At 42.3% G+C, this 20,140-nt stretch overlaps 1 protein-coding gene and 1 long non-coding RNA gene across 8 annotated transcripts in view; one reads left to right on the top strand and one right to left on the bottom strand.

The window, feature by feature from the left end:
* Ten-m (teneurin transmembrane protein Ten-m) overlaps window positions 1–20,140 on the top strand; it is a 520,735-nt gene that overhangs the window by 130,473 nt on the left and 370,122 nt on the right. The window lies entirely within an intron of this gene.
* LOC139815181 (uncharacterized) overlaps window positions 538–20,140 on the bottom strand; it is an 83,757-nt gene continuing 64,154 nt past the window's right edge. Inside the window, exons 2-3 of the long non-coding RNA XR_011732682.1 lie at window positions 5,589–5,638; window positions 538–562 (exon numbers count right to left, since the gene is read on the bottom strand). This is a non-coding gene — a long non-coding RNA (uncharacterized lncRNA). The remainder of the gene's footprint in view (window positions 563–5,588; window positions 5,639–20,140) is intronic.

Here is a 20,140-nt window from a genome sequence, read left to right as displayed (position 1 = left end):
AACAAATTATAGTTGGAGGTAATGGCAGTTACAAAAAAAAGATAAAAACAACTTTAGGCGGTAATCACGATTTAGACAAACAAATCCCAGGAAGATCTCTCTTACGCTTGGGGTGCCAATGGTGCCATTTGATATATGCGTCGAAAATTTCGTGCCCAACCTTGCTTGGGCTGGTATAATTAGCCGCGAATCCCGTTCGCGTTGAGAGAGAATGCGAGAGAGCTCTCGGAATACCGAGGGAACGCTCGCTTTGCGAGACAACTGGTGGATCCGAACCACGCGGTAGTCTTCAGACGACAGCGACGACGGGAAGGTGGAAGTCTCACAACGGGGTTTCGTAAGATGAGCTATGACGCTACACGGCAAAGTTAGCGGCTTAGCGTCAACGTTTGACAAATTGTGCGCCTCCATCTCGCGCCATTGGACGACGGCAATCTCCATTCTCTCTGTATCCGCGGCAATGACGTACGCCTTTGTCCCGGCTGACGCGCTATTTTGTTGAATGGCCACCTTTTCTGGCGTACGACGCGGTCTACGGGCGTATTAAACGACAAAAGCGTTCCTGGAAGACAGTCCGCGTGATTCATAATTAATTACAAGTGGTATAAACACGTCACAATGAATCGCGCGAGTTAAACGTCTCGCGCTCTTGATTAATCGTCACTTGCAGATCGGTCTAATCTGAACAAAAAAAGATTCACCCGGTCGTTGTCGGCGCACAGTCAACCCTTTTATATGAATATTATTCTCGAACAATGCTACACAAACCTTCGACCTTTAGCGAAATTGACTTTACGTTTCGCAGCGTGACGCAACGTTATAGAAAACCGTTGACAGAAAACATCTTCTTGGGTGGAGACCTTGGGACCTTATTCAAAAATCCACGTCAGAAGGGCTACGAAGGAGAAAGGATTGACGAGAAGGTGCGAAGGGAAGATTCTGCTTACGCGGGGAAGATTTACCCGATAAGATAACATCGTCATTATGACTTGATCGCGCCTCCCGCAGCATCACCTCCAGTGAGCGCCTTTCATCGCGGCGATCACGGCGGGTCTTCATCTCCCTATACGTCGTTTCCCTTAAAACCGATGACTGTACATGTCACTGCGATCCTCCCCACGATCGCACGCCGCTTGTGTTCGCCGCGTGTGAGACGCGTTTCGCAGAACGCATGTAAGATTAATCGTGACGTGCGAAACAGTCCGCTACCCGCGTCTGCGAACACGTGTTGCCCATTCCTGCTTCTCTACTTGGGTGGTTTCGCGGCCGTCGGAACGCTCGATTAACATCGGGATATCGCGATGTTCTTCACGGCTTCACGATGTTCGATAACGACGTGACTGTGAACAGCACGCGTCCGGTATATGATTGCGCACGACAGGCGGAATTAGCTGAAGTTCATCTCGCACTTTTTACAGAAGTATTTATACAAACAGCAGTTTGATATAAAAAATACTGTAATGCAAATTACGTCATTAAATAAATTTTTATTCTCTCATCACGCGATCCACATATTGTTTCTCATTGTTGCTGACTCTTATAAAGAACAACTCTTTCAAAATTATCAGAATCATTATATTGCTTATGTAATAGTTTTGATAATTGTGAAGGATTTATGCTTAAGAATTATTACTATCAAAATTATTACACTGCTTATGATCGGCAATAAAAGTCCCGTGCAGCTTGCCTTGCGAATCGCCGCATCGTATTTTGTATTGGCTCTATATATCTCAAGTCCCAATTCTTCAGCCAAGACACGAGGCTCTTTTCGAGGGAATGCGATGGAACGCATTATTTCGCGGCGCAGAGCTGCTCGGGGGTCTCAAAACGCGAGTCCATCGCTATTTCAACGAACTCATGGGAATTGGCAACGCGCGGAGAAGAGGACGAGCGTTTCCGAAACCCGCGTGCGACGGCGGTAGACGGTGAACTGAAATATTAAACGGGAGGGTGCAGGGATGCATTCATGTTACGCACGGCCTACGTACGCGTGTATCCGCTATTTTGTTGGACCGGTATGCGCGTGCATATTAACTGATTTCGGTGGCACCGGGTTGTATGCTCGGGACAACACTGCGGGATCGTATGCGCACTTGATAAATATTATAATTAGCCGATGCGGCGATATAATTCGTTTACGCGTTAATTCTTGCTGCCCCGGCATCATAGACTCCCCTGACAATGCCATCGCCGAAACGCACGATGTCAGTTATATGCGATAGTGTTGGACACTTTGTCTTTAAAAATTCATGATGGGTCAATATAACCGCATAAATACGTAACGAAAGCTAAAGTCCAGATAAATCGTGTAAGATCAGATGCGAAAATATTTTAATCAATGTTTAAAAGTCTGTCTCTAGAGACAGAAACAACTCGGGTAAATCAGTACGAATACCGATGATCGTAAATGATGATTTTATATTATCTTCACGGTCAAACTTGTGTGAAACGTTTCCACTTTCGGACGTTTCCGCAAACGGCATTATGTAGCATCGCATTTGATTTTATTGCTCTCAGGCGGAAATTGCGCCAGCCTGGTAAAACGGTCTCCGCTGTCTCCACGAATACAATGCACGAATAAATATTACAATCGTCCGAGTTGTAACGACGAATTAATTCATTTACATAGCGGTCTCTCTCTCGCATCCAGACGACGTCGAGCTCCCTTGATACCGCGATACCCGTAGCGAACCTTGTTAGCCTCAGTTTCCCGTGTGACGGTGGCGCGCCACTGTATTACACGTACCCGGCATTACAGGCAATCGTCCGACGATCGAATCGACTGACTCCCGACTCCCAATGTGTATTCCGCGCGCGGCATGTCAGCCCAATTTTGCCCGGAAATTCGTGTCGCTGCGCTGCTGCTCGTAGCACGCGTCGCGTCCCGTGCCGTATATCGACACACAGAGGCGGACAAGGGAGGCGGGCAGACAGGACGGGCATCGTGCCGCGGGTTAATTAATAAATGGGGATTCGATTTGGCGGGAATAATTCAGGAATTAACATCGCGGCACGATCGGCCTATCACTATTCGGTTCGGCTGCAACGCGCATCGTTTGGCCAGCAAGGCGATGTACGCGCGACAAAGCGCACGGACGTGTCAATATTGGCTGAGAGCTGCGAACGTTAATAATTGATAAACAGTAGTTCTTCGTTACACAGTTTGGCAATTATTCGACGTCCATGTATAATAAGGACGCATTTAGCGTTCTCAGTATAATGAGAGCGTTTGACTTACTGAAGTTATGCTTATCTAATCTTATTCAAGTAATTTCTTCGATCATACCATTTTTACTAGGGTGTTTATTTTACCGCGGAATATATACAAAAAACAATTAGAAGACGTTTGTTTAAGCCAAAAATCCTAGATAGAAATACTTGAAAACGGAGGTGTTCAACAAGAGCATATGACAACGCAGCATTTATTTATAATTAGTTATAATAATAAAACGGACAATGGGCGCTCTTTCGCAAACAGTTTTCATTCGCAAGAAAGAGAGGGAGAGAAAGAGAATTGCCAGCTGTCCATTATATTTTCTTGGTGTACACTTGTCCGCGTGTACTGCCCGTGGTCGCGTATCCTGGCGTATGCTTTGCGGTAACATCAGCACGTGGCTGGACCGAGCCAGAAACCCACTCTCGTGCCTGCGGTTTCCTTTGTTTTCTCTGTTTTGTTTCGTATCACTCCATTATACCGCACGGAGAATCCTAAAAGAGAGCGGTAGGTACCCGCGCGAGCCCGTACTTATAGGGCACCCGTATAGATAGAAAGTGAAAGATAAACTCGATCCTCATCTTCGTAAAGCTACCACGAAACGAGTTCTTTGATTGTTTAAAAGTGAAACTGTATTATGATTTATAACATTGCTTCCTTTAGCGATCTCGTCCTCCATAATTTTACCTACTTAATAATGTTTTTGCAATTTGAGATAAAATATATCTCATCAATCAATATAAAAGGAAACAATATCCATCGTCACGAAATATCACGATGACAACTTTACATTGTGTTGATTGGCGTTGTCGTTAAAAATCACTAAATAACATGCCAAAAGCAAGCAATTCTTTTTCAGCAAAAGATTTTTTCTGTTAAGATAAGAAGAGGTTATTCGAGTCAGTTAAAGAAAAAGTCGGGTCTCTTTACCCTATATTCTTGCTGAGAAAATTTGGCATTTTTAGTAGAAAGAGAAATTAAAAAAAAAGTAATTTTATGATAATTCTGTGATATATGCGTGGACTTTACGCTGTATAAACCAATATGTACCAGCGCAAGTGTTGAAATTCAGTTAAGCCCGATATGGTTATTGTTTGCTCTGGCTTTCCATGAGATTGATTGCCGAAAAAAATAACACGAGAATTGTTTTATTTCATCATGTTTGTATTAAAAATAGATTACGGTTATTTCTAAATATATTTTGGTTATATTCAAAATATGTGACATCAATCGACATAATCCTAATTCTGTAATCCTTGATATCACTTGGTAATGGAAAAATTTATTTCTATTGTAAAATATCGTGCAAATATTTTGGAATATACATGCATATTTCTCTATTGATGAATCTAATGAATCTAATGAATTGATGAATTGATGAAAATTTCTAAATTGCAAGTTGAAAATTTAATACGGAAAATATTTTAATATATATATATATAAGGATGATTTACAATTACTGAATATAATATATACAAAGCTGATACAATTTTTTCAAGCCAATTGTATCATCTTTTGCTGTAATAATTGTAAAAAAATTGTAAAAAAAGTTTTAGTATCTACATATTTATCGATTTACTTTTCAGTGAGTTTATGAAAGAGCAACGATGCATGAGCAATACCGCGAATTGAACTAATCGTGGTGATGCACGTCGCTGCTATTTTCAACGATATTTTCGGGTATCGCATACAAAGCGAGTAACGTTCGGTGCGATAAATACGGTCGAGAGTTTCGCCACTATGGATCGCGAAACTTTGCGGCGCAGATGGTTGAGACTGTTCGGCGTTGAAAATTGTCTGTAATTTTATGACCGTCAGAGGAAAAACGCGCGAGTTGGTGAATATAACGAATTATAGTGAAAGCGTGAATTAAACTAGGACAAGTTGTATAACGTAGAACTGGCTCGTCACATACTGCGAAATAAACTTTCGAGTATGCTATAGATATCGATTCGATGGTTAAATATAACTTGTTAATACGGGCTCGGTGTATAGTACGCTGCACATGCTCGCGTGTATCGACGAAAACGCGGCAGGTCTAATGGGAGGGTAAAAAGGGTATACTCCACGGGTTGAGCCACATTCAGACTGACGCGGTAATGCGCACGAATCCATTTAGCGACCGCAACGTCTCCATCCAAGAGAGCAAGCAGAAGAGACTCGGTACGAAGGAGAGAAGTAGAGAAATAGGCACAGTGTACGGAAAACGGGGGGAGAGAGAGAGAGAAGGGAGAAGCAGGAAAATCTCTCGTTCCTAGGAAGAAATCCTCTTGGTACTCGAGATGCACGTCTTCCGTCATTAATGACTAAGAATACCGTTGCAGGCAAAGTACTAAAGACGTTGCTGCGTCTTTCAGAGAAAATGTTTTCTTACCTACGTTGATTTGAAGAAGAACTGCAACCCCTTTCTCCTTTTCGCCCCATCTGTAATCCAAAATATATTTTCAAAATAATAATAATAACATATATTTAAATTTAATCGCGCTTTAAATGCCAGCTGATGCGTTTTTTATTTATATTCGAGAAACAAGAAGCACTATATTTAACGTGTTACGCGAAAAACTAATTTTAATTTAAGCTTAAGATTTTCGTGTGATATTATCGCAATAGAACGCGTTGAAAACGGAAAAAAAACGTCGTTAAATTCCTCATTCACCATCGTCAAGAAAATATTATCTTCCGAAATCTCGTTTTATAGACGGCACCGGGCGCGCCTGCTGTGCTTTCGAAAGAACCCTCGCTCGTGGAGGCGCGACAACGAAAAAACGAGGGGGGCGTGTCGGAAAGACAGAAATTGCGCGAATTATGCGAATTAAGTGAGCTCGCTGAGTAGTGACAAAGCTGCGTAATGAAGATACCGAGGAAGGCGTGTCGGGGACAGAGACGGGGGAGAAACTGCGAGGCGCACGGTAGGTAGGGGTGAGGAGTAGGTGAAGGATATAAGACGAAATGAAGTCTGCAGGGTGGACGTCGAGGGAGAGGGAGAGCCAGTAAAATTCTTGGAGTCATGGGCGACGAAAGAAAGAGAAGACAAGAGAAAGAGGACAAGGAGAAGGAGAAGAAGTGTCGGGAATGGTAGTGCGGAAAGTGAAAGAAGGAGCAGAAGATGGAGTGTCGAGGACGGTTGTGCACCGTCGCGACTAAGGGTGACGGTGTGTAAGTGGCCTGCGAAAACCGGGTGGAAAGGGAAACGAAAGAGGAGTTGATGCTGCTGCTGCTGTTGCTACCGCCACTGCTGCTGCTGCTGCTGCTGCTGCTGTTGCTACCGTCGTCGTGTGAGCGTTGCGTATCGCGTGTATGTAGAAATAGCCGACGGTGCACCACATGCTGCCTGTAGCCGATGGAAATGTAAAACTGCGACAAGTCTTGGAATAAAGTAGCTGAATAAAATACAACTAAAATCCCCTGTCGCTCTCTTGCCTACACGCCAACTCGTGGAACTCGGCCGTGGTACGGAGGATAAGTTGAGGCGAGATGCGACGCAATGCCACGACTATCACGCGTTACCGCGACGTGCTCCTACGTCAAATGGAACAGCGAGGAAAAATCTCTCACGGGAATACACACGCAAAGGGAGATGGCAGTCACAGGTCATTGACCATTCGTCCATACTGCGTTAGTGGGTGATTCTTCGGTTACGACGATTTACTGGGGTTGACTGACATTCGTAAAGCATGTATAGAGATTCTCGATTAGTATAATATTATATAATTCTAATATTGTGGTTAATTACTTAAAATGCTATTGTTTCTTCGCAAATATTCGACAGAAAGTGTGAATTATTTGTAGCTTATTTTTACCGAAAATAATGCAAGTAGCGCATAGAGTATTAAGAATTAAACTTTATTTCCTATACTTGTGTATATACTTGAGTATACACATGTACCATTGAGTTACGAAAACGTTCATTTGAAAGTTGGCATTGCTCCTGACTCGGAAATGCCGGGAAGGGGCCGCGCGACATGAAAGATCGTCCTTTCCGTTTCTCCTCTGTAGATACATACGCTGGACGCGGGTACCTTGGGTGACCGGATGCATTATCTGGCTGTTCGGACAACGTGTAAGTGTAATTAACACACCGCCGTTCATAACGAGGACAATGTACGCAGTCACACTAATGAGAGCAAATTAGCTCGTTTGTGCCAGTTTAGTTTCACCTCCTTGCTCCGCCGCTTTGCCGGCCGCGCGACGGGCTGTTCTCTGTGCGGTCAAGAATGCAAATTTGGCCGTTTCGCGCGCGCCCGTCTACACCAAACACGAATTTCTGTCGAGTTCCGTTGACGAATTCAGTGTTACGGACGGCTTGCGGCGTACAGTTTCAAAATTCATGGCTAACGTGACAAGATGTCTTTGACGCTATCCACATTCATGCACTTCCTAATAAAACACGAACTAATATACAATTGTCCTTGCATCAGTGTCTAGCGAACTGTATATCGATTGTGCTATAATCACGGTAGTATCTGGATACTTTCTGAGAAAACTATTTAACGTACAAATTAATTCAATTTTATCGTAAAAGGATCATATCCTAGTCTAAGGAAATATTTTCTTTTCATGCTAATGTAAATTTATGAATTTGAATATGATTCGCTATTAAATTTTTGTTCTTATTAATTATTAATCACGATAAATGAATAAATTGAATTTCACAATGTGGGCTGAATATCATGAATTTTACTACGCAATAATCTATACATCTACTTTGTGGTCTACAGTTTTCCTAAAGTACGTAGAAATGAAGTCGAAAGGCAAGTCGAATCGATTTTAAATAGAACCCTTTGCAAGAATGGACGTTTCGACGAATATTACAAGCTTGGTATTTTCTGGATTTGCATAGGACCGGAGCCACAGCAGCTTCTCGAATACGTATATGTGATGTGTGTGTGTGTGTGTGTGTATATATATATATATATATATATATATATATATTTCTCCAATTCGACCGATTTGTTATCCTGGACCGAATATTCTGCGCAATCCGAATAAGATGTACTGACTGGACGTATCGGAAGAAATAGTCCATCGATTGTAATATTTGTTGAAAAACATTTTATTCGTTTTCAGTTTATGTTTGCATTTATTGTTATCAATCTTTTAAATACCTATTGAAGATATCCTCGAGATTATTTTATAATATACTTGTATATGACACACACACACACACATATATATATATATATATATATATATATATATATATTTATACATAGAATATTATTTATAATATGTAAATGAAGTTGATTTTTTTTAGTCGCTCGCTAATTTTCCATCACGCGATTAGTCTATTCAAGTTTTATTTAAAATATAAGATCACACGGCACAGAGGAAATCTCTTGCAATAAATCACTAGTAGAACTCAAAGAACAGTGCAATATCTTAGATGTCGATTCCTTTGCCAGTTGATTTTAGTTCTCTATCGACATTCTTGAAAAGTCAAATCCACATCGCGCAGAGACTTGCCAAAGGAAGTTCATAGTGGAAACGGAAACAAAAGCGTAGAACAAAGAAGAATAAATATTCAGGATATCCGCAAACAAGGAAGGTTTACGATTTTATGTATAAAAATTGTAGAGTTACCTCGATCGCCATGTTACAAACGCTCTCATATTTCTTTGCTGCAAAATGCCCCGAGGGATGGAGAGGCGCGGAAGTGTGTTATAGAGCACAAAGGAGAAGGATTTTGGGAGAAAATGTACAGACACAGTAGTGCAACCATTCGACAGACCTCAAAACATGAAAAATGGACTGAAGTTTAGCTATGTTAACAGTTGTAGCTACCCTCGTTATCATTTTCTCACGTTAAATAATTTTTTTTTAACCTTTCAAAGACGAATAAAATTACTCTAAAAAATTTTCATCATGCCGCGGATAAATTTTTGCGTTTCTCCATTCATATTCCACAAACTGATTTATTGCTGCAAGTTCTTAATTTTCTTTGTTGTCACGACGCATGTACAGAGTATGCGAAATACATACACCTTGCCTTACTTTACCGGCACTCTCTCCAGTCCCTTCTTTTATTTTCTACATCGTTCGTTTCTTTCCCTTTTGTCCTATCCGTAGTGCTGCAAAAAGGGTCGCTGCGTCGCAACGTTAAAGTGCATTTCACCTGGGAGGAGCTTAACAGTAATGGCTTGCATCGTTTCGTCGAAACAAGCATCGATCGTCCGGCAAGTGGTTGGCATTCGAAAACGTAGTGTATAATCTATGATTATTGAAACAACTATGTAACGTCGATTTGCATGCAAATTGCACAGCAAGAAAATCGGAGAATTCAATGAAGTATTTTAATTTGAAATTTTATAGTGTCTGATTTCTTATTCAAGTTAACATAAGAAAAATATAACGCAAGAATAAAACACGTATCGATCTCCTAAATTGATGTTGATTCACAAACTCATCGGCATTTCCTCAAGTCTATATCCTTCGACACACAATTATATACTTTTCTTGTGTTTGTTCCGATCCAATCTTCTTCCTTCAACGTCCCAGCCAACGTCGTCGTTGTATGCGAAGCTGACGGTCGGGGTATTTTCCTCGAAAATTCGTTCGAAGGGATACTTGATGCTTGCGTAACGACGTGGTCCATGGAAGAGGATACCTTCGCGGAAGGCCTGTAGATTCTCACTCAGGTTTGCAGGCAGTCAAACCGCAGTGTCGGATTACGGTACTTGTAGAGACGGACGAGGACGAGGAGAGGAAAGAAAAATAGGTAGAAAAGTAGCGAGATAAGGGCGAACGCATTGTCTTCCCTTCAAATTGTCACTGCTCGCGTCACTTTCGTCAATCAATGAATAAATATCGCGTGATCGGTCATTACGCCATTGTGAAGATACCTTTATGACGATGAAGATGTTAAGCGGGACCACCGTTTTCTACCTTTCTCTTCTTACAACCGCACGGCATGAATGGCTCATTTCCCGATAGCCTCGACTCGCAAAGCGTGAAACAAGTTGAACGAGCGTACTCGATAATCGAGTCGGTTGTTCACGCGGTTGCCTCATCGCCTAGGCGTGCTAATTGCACTCATTATCGACGTTACCGGAATACGGAAGACTGCTCCGTGGCGGAACGTTTTCGAGCGTTCTTTTTTTGTAAGTAGAGGAAATGAACAGTGAAATCAATTGTATCGACGAATAGGTTGGGTACTGTATATAAAGGTATACGATGGATATATTCAATTTTATACGAAGTAAAAATATTTGATGAATATAGCATAAAATGTGTGCAACAAATCGATTGATTAAATAAAACATTTTGTATTGAAAGACATGTTAAATATATTCCGCTTAACTTGAAATATTTCTGAACTTTAAATCCTCGATAAATAATTTCGATGAAATTAACTTTGCATATGTTCAAGCGAAATTTTTGGCTGAAATACGAAACCCGTATTAATAATGGCATTATTTTGTTGAAATATATATTATTTGTAATGCACATTTAAAGGATCGATATCACGCAATCCTGAACTCTAAACGCAATCTAATCGGGCATTTGTGTTACTCTCAAGCTCTCCACGGTTTTATTTAGAAGCAAATTCAGCGATTCAGGATGTTCAGAAACGTCTCGAATCCCGACCAAAGTATTCCACGAGAGTAGAAGGAAGTAGATACGCGGGACGTTTTATCGGCAAAGAAAGAAAAAGTATCTATTTACGAGTCGCGTCGTGTGTTCTGTTTATTTCGACGTGGCGTGATCAAGGAAACCAGAGTTTTAATTTTCCGCCTCAGCGACTAGCTAGCCGGAGAATCAATGAGAATTAGAGAGTAGGGTAGCACCCTGGCTTACCCTCGAACGAAAAGGAATACGTTGTTAGGACGATGAATTGCGGGAGAGCGGCGCGTGGAAATGCAAAGGGCACCGTCTTTGCTAAACGTCCGCTTATGTAAATATGTAAATATATATTTGAATCACATATTTATTTTATTGATAGCCGGCGTAAAGCAGAATTCGAAATAAAAAAATAGATAAATCGAACGTGGCGACCTGCGCGAATAAAATTTTATTCGTATTTCCAAGATATGTCCGCAGCAACCTGTCACCCTAGATCCCACCCACATTTTTAGCTTAATAGTTCCTAAAGTCGTTCGTCGAAGTATATACACTCGTAGCAATTTTCTTTAGAAAGGTCGCGTCGCACCTTGAGGCCAGTAACTCGGGAGATCTTCCAGCGCAAGCGAGAAATTTAATCGCGACTCGTTCGTACGATTAAATGTCACCGCTGCCATACACGTGAGACCGAGTCGGGGGAGACAGAGACAACGGTGTCTCGGGAAATGAAAGGGTGCAAGACGAAGTCGCGGGACGCGTCGCACGAGGGACAAAATAGAGAAAGAGGGAGAGAAACGGAATAAGAGAAGGCGAAGAGGAGAAGAGGAGAGAGAGGTAGTCGAGGACGAAGGGTAGATCAGCAGGGCCCCAGATTTCCCCAGTGATTGTCTCGCAAAGTCTCGCAGAGTCTCGTCAGACCATTCATCGGCGACGTGCCGAGACTTCGAGTCTAGAAGGTTGCAGCCCTCCGCTAAACCGTCGCCAGTCCTTTTTCAACCCCGACGAAAGAGGAGGCAAGAGCTGAATCGCTTGACGTCAACCCGCGTGTGTTTTATCCCGCGCGGCTCTGTCTCCTTCTCTACACCTGTCTCTCACCCTTACTCGCTACCACGCTCCCCCTCCTCATTCACCCTTTGATGATGAAATTGCCGAACTGGCCGATAACACTGATTGAAAAAAAGGCTCCCACACAAAATCGAATTTCCAGTTACGAGCACCCCTGGTATAGCCGAGGACACCGCGATACCGATTGCTTTGATCGCCATGTATATACAGCCCTTCGTTATGAAACCCCTTGCGATCACCCTAAAACTTGAACAGAAATTACAGTTACCAAATGAAACTGATTTAGGCTTCTGACATTTCAATCGCATAATTATAATTATGATGTGTTTGATGTATAATCTTAGTGAAGAACAAATAATTCCATTAATATTTAAACAATGAGACATAACTGTAATATTATTAATTTTAGTGATATGTTATTACGTTATCAGCAAAAATTATGATCTTCTCGTAAGGTCCATAAACCCGCATTTCCCTTTCGTTTTCCATTTAATCGTCGTGACGTTTCAGAAACCGTTCGCTCTTGGCGGAGCAGATCAGGCATTCGCCTTTGATTAACGAAGCCCTCGACGTCCAAAGAAACGATTTACATTTCGGCGAAACGCGGCAAAATTTGCGAAACTGGTCAGCAGCCGGCACGGTCAGCGCGTATTAATTAGAGACTCGCCCTTAAAGTACCAGCGAGGCACGGCCTTAAAGTACGGCAGACGTGGTCTGGCGAATTCAGTGCTCGGATTTCACGTAGTCAGACGCGGGTTTAGTGCGCCGTGGGGGTAATTATTCAAGCGGTATCCCCCGTGGTGGGAGAGTCACGCAAGGGTACGGCGCGCGGCGGCGGAGGGTGTGAGTGAGCCGGCCTGAGGGGGCGCGAGACGGCGACGGGAAGGTTTTTGAGCGCGTCATCCATCACTCCGTAACGTACGCATGTACCCGCGAGTGCCCTGAAATAATTGAGCGAGAGCGGCGGAATCGTTTCTCCTCGGTAATGCTATAGCGACTGAAATTTTGTTCGTTTCTCGGCGGGCGAGCCGTATCCGCCCTCGGAAAAGCGGACGAATAGAAAAATGGAAGCTTCCACGATATCTCCACTTTGAAAATGTTAATGCGTTTATTCGCCTCAATTATTGCGGCATCTGAGAGTGCATAATTCTCTGACGGTGATGTATGAACGTATTACTCTCGCATACGAATTTATACATATAACGTGAGTGCATATACGTAAGTACATAATATACGCTCGTATTTTTGGCAGAATATGATTCTCCCGTTTCTTCACGAGCACAATGATCAATTCAGTTAGGGATAATAATATAATTACCACATTATATGCGAATTACTCTTCAGTGGCATTAATGTCTCTGAAAGAGATTTCAATTGCAACGGCGAGAATCACAAATGCGAAATTGTAAGTAAAGAAGGGGATGTCGCGAGCAGGAAAGCCGATGCTTCGTCCGCTTGGTGAACGCTTCGGCTTCCCCGGTCACGCTTCCCCAGCACGACTTTGATTATTCCAGAGCCGTACGATTAGTATTCTGTAGAAGGGAGAAAAAATGGACGGAGAAAGGAGTGAGGAAAGGGGTTAAGGAGAGAGGGGAAGCAAAAGGAACGAAAGCGCGAGAGATTGAGCGTAATAGCGCGGAGGAAGGAAGCGAGGAAGCGGATACCGAAGTCGTTACGTTTCGGTTCGGCATGCCGGACCACCGCGCGCCCAGTTCGTTTTATAAAGCTGCCTACGAAATTAAGAAGCTGTAAATTTGCGATCCTGAATTAGTATTCCGCCAGACACTTCCTCGCGCCGTCTGGAAATCGCTGCGAAGTGGAAGGCGCCAGCGAAACGATATCGAGTTGGGGCGAATACAAAGGGAAAGCATTTGTGTCGGGAAGGCAAGCGCAAAGAAAAGGCGGGGAGGGGGCTACCTTACAGAGCGACTGAAATGGTGAGCGTAATCATCTTTTTGGGCCCTTCCATTCTCACCATCTTCTCTTCCCGCTCTCGTTCTTCTTCCACGTGCGATACGTGCTTATTTTCGGGGGAGGGGGAGGGAGGGAGGAGTAAGATCGACGAGTTGCGACGCGTAAAAAACGAGCCACCCCTGAAGGGATAATCTCGGCGAGAAAAATATCGGCTCGGTGACACAGCACGGTACTCCATTGCTCAACCGTTGCAATATACTCGCCGCGATATATGTTGCTGCTTATTTCAAGGTTCAAACCTGGTAACAAACGAAATAACGTTAATGACGCCAGTGATGTGTGATAAGATATCGCAGGCTTATAAGCTTGTATGATATGTGATAATGATATGTTGCGTAAGACAGAAGCGCGTAACACACACGTCAACACACTTATTTCATGCCTGTTTAATATCTTATCCCCTTATATTTTAAATAAATGGATTAATAATTGTTACTTTCCTACAATAATTAAAAATATTGAAAGGTTTCCTGAATTTTAATCATCGATAATGAAAATTAAGAGAATCCTTTCCTTGAAGGATTGACGCTGCAACGTTAATATGAGGCACGCTAACATTTAATTTAATCAGCTTGTTGACACATCGTTACATCGTGACAAATGAGCTTTCACTCGCCACTGTTCTGGCCGTGATAAAGCGAAAATTCTAACAATAAAGACGTTACATTCCGCGTATCCTAAAATAATTGAATATGCGCTGGAGTGAATTAGCGGCGGCGTTGAATTAAATATAAGACGTCGGTAAGCCTTGGGGTTGGATCGTCGGCGGCGCTTGCTATTAATGTCACCAGCCCTAACCGCGGGTCATGGACACCGTTAGAAGGGTGCATTCTTAATCAGGTATGCCTTTCGGTACACCCGCGCGCCCTAAACCGAATGAGATAATAAAGCTGCATCCGCAGCAAACCCCTAATAACTTTACGAAATCTGGACCAACTATAGTTAACGCGGCAGACCCATTGCAATATTAATAATAAAACGGCAACACGGTGCGTTTGATAAAACAGCAAAACGCTAATCCGATAATGTAATTCTATATACCTAGGTATAAATCTAATTCGAGGATTCGCGCATAATTACTACGTAATTGTTGATCAATTAAATTCTTGTACACAAATTGACAAGAATTGTATTTAATTTGTTAAACATATTTTGTATAAATTCTTTAACAAAAATCGATTTTTTTTTATTTGCAACTAATGTTATTTTAGCGATAATTTAATGGAAAATCATTACTTACAATATTATAATTTTTAAGATGAAAAATTCGGCTAATTAAATTCCAAATCATATTTCTGCATAATAAGAAAAATTACAAGATATACCGTTACGTGTCTGTATTCTTAATTAATCGCTTGCACAACTTGCAAATCCTTTTCTTTCAAACAATCACTATATTGTCTGTCTCCAACATTGCTCTTTGTGATTGCTAACTTGCGAGACTTGGATAGATAAATCTTGAGAACCCAACTACTCAGACAAAAGTGTCATCGTTATAGCAATATGAAATTCCTGTGCATTAAATCGCGGACGGGATTCCTTAAGAAATCACTCGCGCGAATTGCGAGAGACGGCGATACAAATCGTATATACCGTGACGAATTTACTTTCTCCCGTTCGCGCAATCCGACGGGACAACCGCGTCGCCGGCGCGAGCGACACAAAGGGTGAGCGATGATGAATTGGATGCAACTCGCATCCCCTTGGCGCTCCCCCGGAGGGTTCATGACGCGTCCCGATATACGCGCCCGGCCCCATACTACACCTACACACCCACATACACACGTGACATTTGCTCGTACGCGATTTCGTGGGTGCGCGGCTACTTAACGATTCGCTCGGTTTTTGCACCCGGCAGTGACTCACGTTCTCGCACACATGTGCCACGCAGCCACACGCTAACTTCGCCGGCCAAGTCGGCGGATTCTGAAATTAAATTACGAATTACGAGCGCGGGTGTACACGAGGCGTTCGCAGCGGTGAGGCTTGGCGGCAGCGGCGGCGGCGACTTTCGAAGGGGCGGTTTGCGAGACTTTACGACTTGCAGTTATTTCCTCGGTGGCGAGCTCGCGGCAATGCACGGAGAGAAACGCCGACAACGGGGGAAAGAGGCTTCGAAATGACTCGTTTACGAGACGACCTTTGAACTCACTCTAATTTTTTTTCCTTTTTCCTAGCGAGTTTGTATCCAGTCTGTCCGCTGCAGCGTCACAATGCCAATACAAGAGGAAGCTTATGGAAACTGTATGTGCTACTAGATTATCTCGTTAGCAATTGTTATAGTTGCAGCAGAATATATGTATGAATATTCAATGATTTATTATCGTTCAATTTATATTTCGCATTTTAATGTCATTTTAATTTAATTGTAAGGAGAATACAAGAGTTAGAATGTAACAATAAGATTTAATTTTAATTGCCTGAAAATGTCGTTATTTTTGCATCAATTCTGGAATATGGCGAAGACTGAAGAGATAAAAAGGCAAAATAATGATTATTGACATAAAATTCAATTGTATCGACATAAAAGTCAATTAGAATATTAATTCACATCTCCAGTGCACGGCACAAAACGTAGGATATTAATACCTAAAAGTTTTAAAATCTTCTTAGGAAAAAGATTCTATAAATGACGCGAATAAACATCATTTCATTTTATTTTTGATATAGTTTCGACATTTCAATTAGACAATATTTCTCGTTTACTTTGCGCGGTAATCTTGTAAAGACCGACAATGCGTTCGGCAATGTAGCCCTCAACGGCGGCCAACTTTAATGTCCGACACCGTCAGTCGTTAGATTGATGTAGCAGCATCAGTCGAGTATTAACCTGAAATGAGCGTATAATGGCGGTGTCGGGTATTTGATGCCCGTGCTCAGGCTGCAACGTATGGCGTCCGCTTGTATGCAGGTCCTAGGATATTGGGCTTACATTATATACGCCGTTCATGTAGTTAAAATTAAGCGATATATCGATATGCCGAGGTATCCGAATACATATCATATGCGGTTATATATGAATATACACTAGGATGGTATCAATTCAATTCATGCAAATTTACATCTGTCAGTTATTGCATTTGTATAGCATCGTAATTCTTCGAATTTATTAACGACGATTAAATCTTTTACGATCTAATCTGAAATAAATATAAGCTAATTCATTATTATTAAAATTTTACAACTAGTTCGAGCGAAGAATTTAGGATTCCAATCGAGGAATAAGATAAATCCAGTAGATTCGTCGACGATAAGTTTCCAAATTTCCAGATCATGCTTGCCACGCGTGCGTGTATGGTTAAAGTGAAGTCGGAACAGATTCAAGAATACTTACGACTAAATTGACTTTACTTGTTCAAGACAGTTTTTCAACCTGTACATTCTCGTTCCGAGAAACGGTGCAGACAATTGACATTGTGATAAAGATTCGAAGTGCAAACCGATTTCTCTTTTTCTCCTTCGCGATTCTTCCGCCGGCTCCTCGCAGGAGTGTAAATATCGTACGTATAGGATTTAGAGCGCGTGTTTGTGCACGTCCGTGTGCCGAGAGGTACCGAAGGAAAAGTCTCCATTCTTAAAATTCCCGGTGCCCAGGCGCCCGGTGCGGCTCGCGACGATATTGGAAAAGCTATCGACGCCTTCTCATCTACTAGCCGGCGTTCAACGTACAAACCGGATGAAATATTCGGACGCAATTTCTTTATGATAATTCAATTTATCCCTCGGTCGCACGTCAGCGGCCGCGCGATGTGCATTGGCTCTATCGGGTTGTACCGATACATACCTGACGTTACCCCTCCCTGACGTTACCCCTCTCTCCCGGACCTTTTATTCTGCAAATGGTCGGACCTTATTCGCCCATATACTGCTGGGAATAGCCAACCCGATAAAGAATCCCACCCGTCTTCCGTGAATTCATTTCGCAAGTACCTTCGGAACTCGCTGCCTCTCGAAGATTCATGAAAATTGATCGATCCGCACCTTCGGCGAAATTTCTCGCGCGAGATATTCCCTTATTCGATCTTTGAAATGCTCATTCTCGGATGCAACGTTCTCGCGCGACAGTGTGTAGCGTCGTCTGGCTAATGTTTAAATTAATATAACCAAAATTGTACTACTAGAATTGGTATTACTAGAAATTTAAATTTGCATTTCGTTCTTTCGCTTCTGCGGTAATATTAAACAGATAATGTTTTTTGAATAAATGCTACAAAAAATGCTGCTACTTCTTTCGTGTAATTAATCACTATTTCTGCTATATTCTAAAATATCCCCGCGTAAAAGAAAATATTTTCTTTCTAAATTTTTTTTCAAAGCTTTAAGATTCTTTTTGGAAACAATATTCTACACATCGTATATATCTATACATCTTTCAAAGCAAAAATAATCTCCTAACAGCAGTCCTTGCTTCCTTCATCGACTGTTACTTCCAAATGGTTGACCAATTCGTCGTGCTTCATAACAGCCGTATATATATTTCGTTCATAATCCATCTCGTATCAATTTATCTTAAGCGTATCGAATCGTATCCGTGAGTGTCTTTCCCTTCTCTTATTTTCCCGTTTTCCCCGACTACCCCATCTCATCCCGACGTCCTAGCGCGAGCGACATTATCCGATTATTTCCGACCGCCATTTTCCACGGTCCCACAATGCATCCTTCGATTGCGACGAGTCTCGATTGTATTTTCGTAAGTGATATTTGCTGAGAAAACTTTGGCCACTTTACTCTAATTGTTTCTCCCTCCCCGCGCGCAATCGCGCGATAAAGCGAAATCCGTCACGATGAATAAATATCCCCAAATAGACATGTTGGACGAATTTACTCTATCGCGAAGAGTCGTGATATTTTCCGAAGAATCGCGATATTTTCTTCCACGTTAACATACATTTTTTAACTCTCATCTTCTACCTGTAACCCCGAGTTCTCGAAAGAAATAATAGAACGTAAGTGAACTGCTCATAAAGCTTTTAAATCTATTATCGAACGTCGAGTTTTATCGCGAATTTTGTCTTTTATATTTGCGCGTTAATTGTTGAAATTTTCTCAGACCTACAATCCCGAAACTAATCTATTACTCGACGGCAACGAATATGATTTATTAACGTCTCGCGAAAGTTTGACGAGATGTTGCAATTAATTCTGCGATATTCAAGAGGTATTCCAAGTTACTTTGCTGACTCACATTGCCAGGATGTTTGCTAATAAGGCGCATTCACGGTTCAACGCGCAATATAATTATGGATAATTTGGAAATAGCGGTCGTATCAATCGTGCGGTCTACTCGCGTATTTTCCGCTGCGGAGCGCTACGAATCGACAGTAAAGAGTAACGCGAAAGGATTATTATCGGTCGTATAAATCGGTAACGCAATTAACGCTGGGTGTTAGGAGGAAATTACAAGTGTGTTATGGCTTACATATACGTCGAATAAAACGCGGCCGATACGCGTACCGTTATTAGAGCGCCCGCACTGTTCTGTATAGCAAGTTGCTAATTAGTTCGCCAGATGGACAAACCGTTTGCGGTAAAATTGGCTCAGTTATGTAATAAGTCCTCGTATATTGCAGGCTGCTAACGGACTTTGGCGGTTCTACGTAACCACCCCTCCTCTTGATTTCCAATCGTTGAAAAGGGAAGCAATATTCCAGCGTTATTTAGTCGATAACTGCGTGTAATCTATGTTTACCCCGGTATCGTCACATTTTCGCACATTTATAATTTTTGTTAAAAAAAATTAATGTAAAATTATATCTTCTAAGATAACGTTAATTAAATTCGGCCGTCTTCGAACAATAAAGAAGCACGTTACGACTGATATCTCATTTAAATCACGCAACGTTTCGTTCGCCATCGTCAAAAAAGGATTGCCTCAGTTATACGTTTTCAGAATGTGCTCGGCGGCATTATGGGCGAGGGGAGTTTCCGAGCTTACGTACGAGGGATTGCTGGTTATACGTCGGACGTTAAACCGGCTTGGAAATAGTTTCCGGAACTAATTTACTCGCAAGGGTCAGCGTCGTCGTCGCCGTCGCCGCCACCGCCGCCGAATATCCTCTTTATTTCACATTCGGCTATCGTCCTCGAAATCGCTGCGGTCGCGAAGAGCGAACTTCGAACACGGATATAACACTCGATCCATTTTCTGACTGCGAACCAATATTATCTTTGATCCAACGTCGTCAACCATAGTAACGCCTGAATATAATTCGAATACCGAGAATTCCTATGTTATACCGCGCCGCGCGAGAGAGAGACGTACGATTACCTACCTACGATCGAATCAACGTACTACATGTCGTATTCTAGTTTTGTGATCGTCGATGAAGC

The sequence above is a fragment of the Temnothorax longispinosus genome, chromosome 6 (genome assembly GCF_030848805.1).
Source record: "Temnothorax longispinosus isolate EJ_2023e chromosome 6, Tlon_JGU_v1, whole genome shotgun sequence".
NCBI lineage: Eukaryota > Metazoa > Arthropoda > Insecta > Hymenoptera > Formicidae > Temnothorax > Temnothorax longispinosus.
Note: the sequence above shows the minus strand (reverse complement) of the source record. Positions and strands in the feature narration are given on the sequence as shown.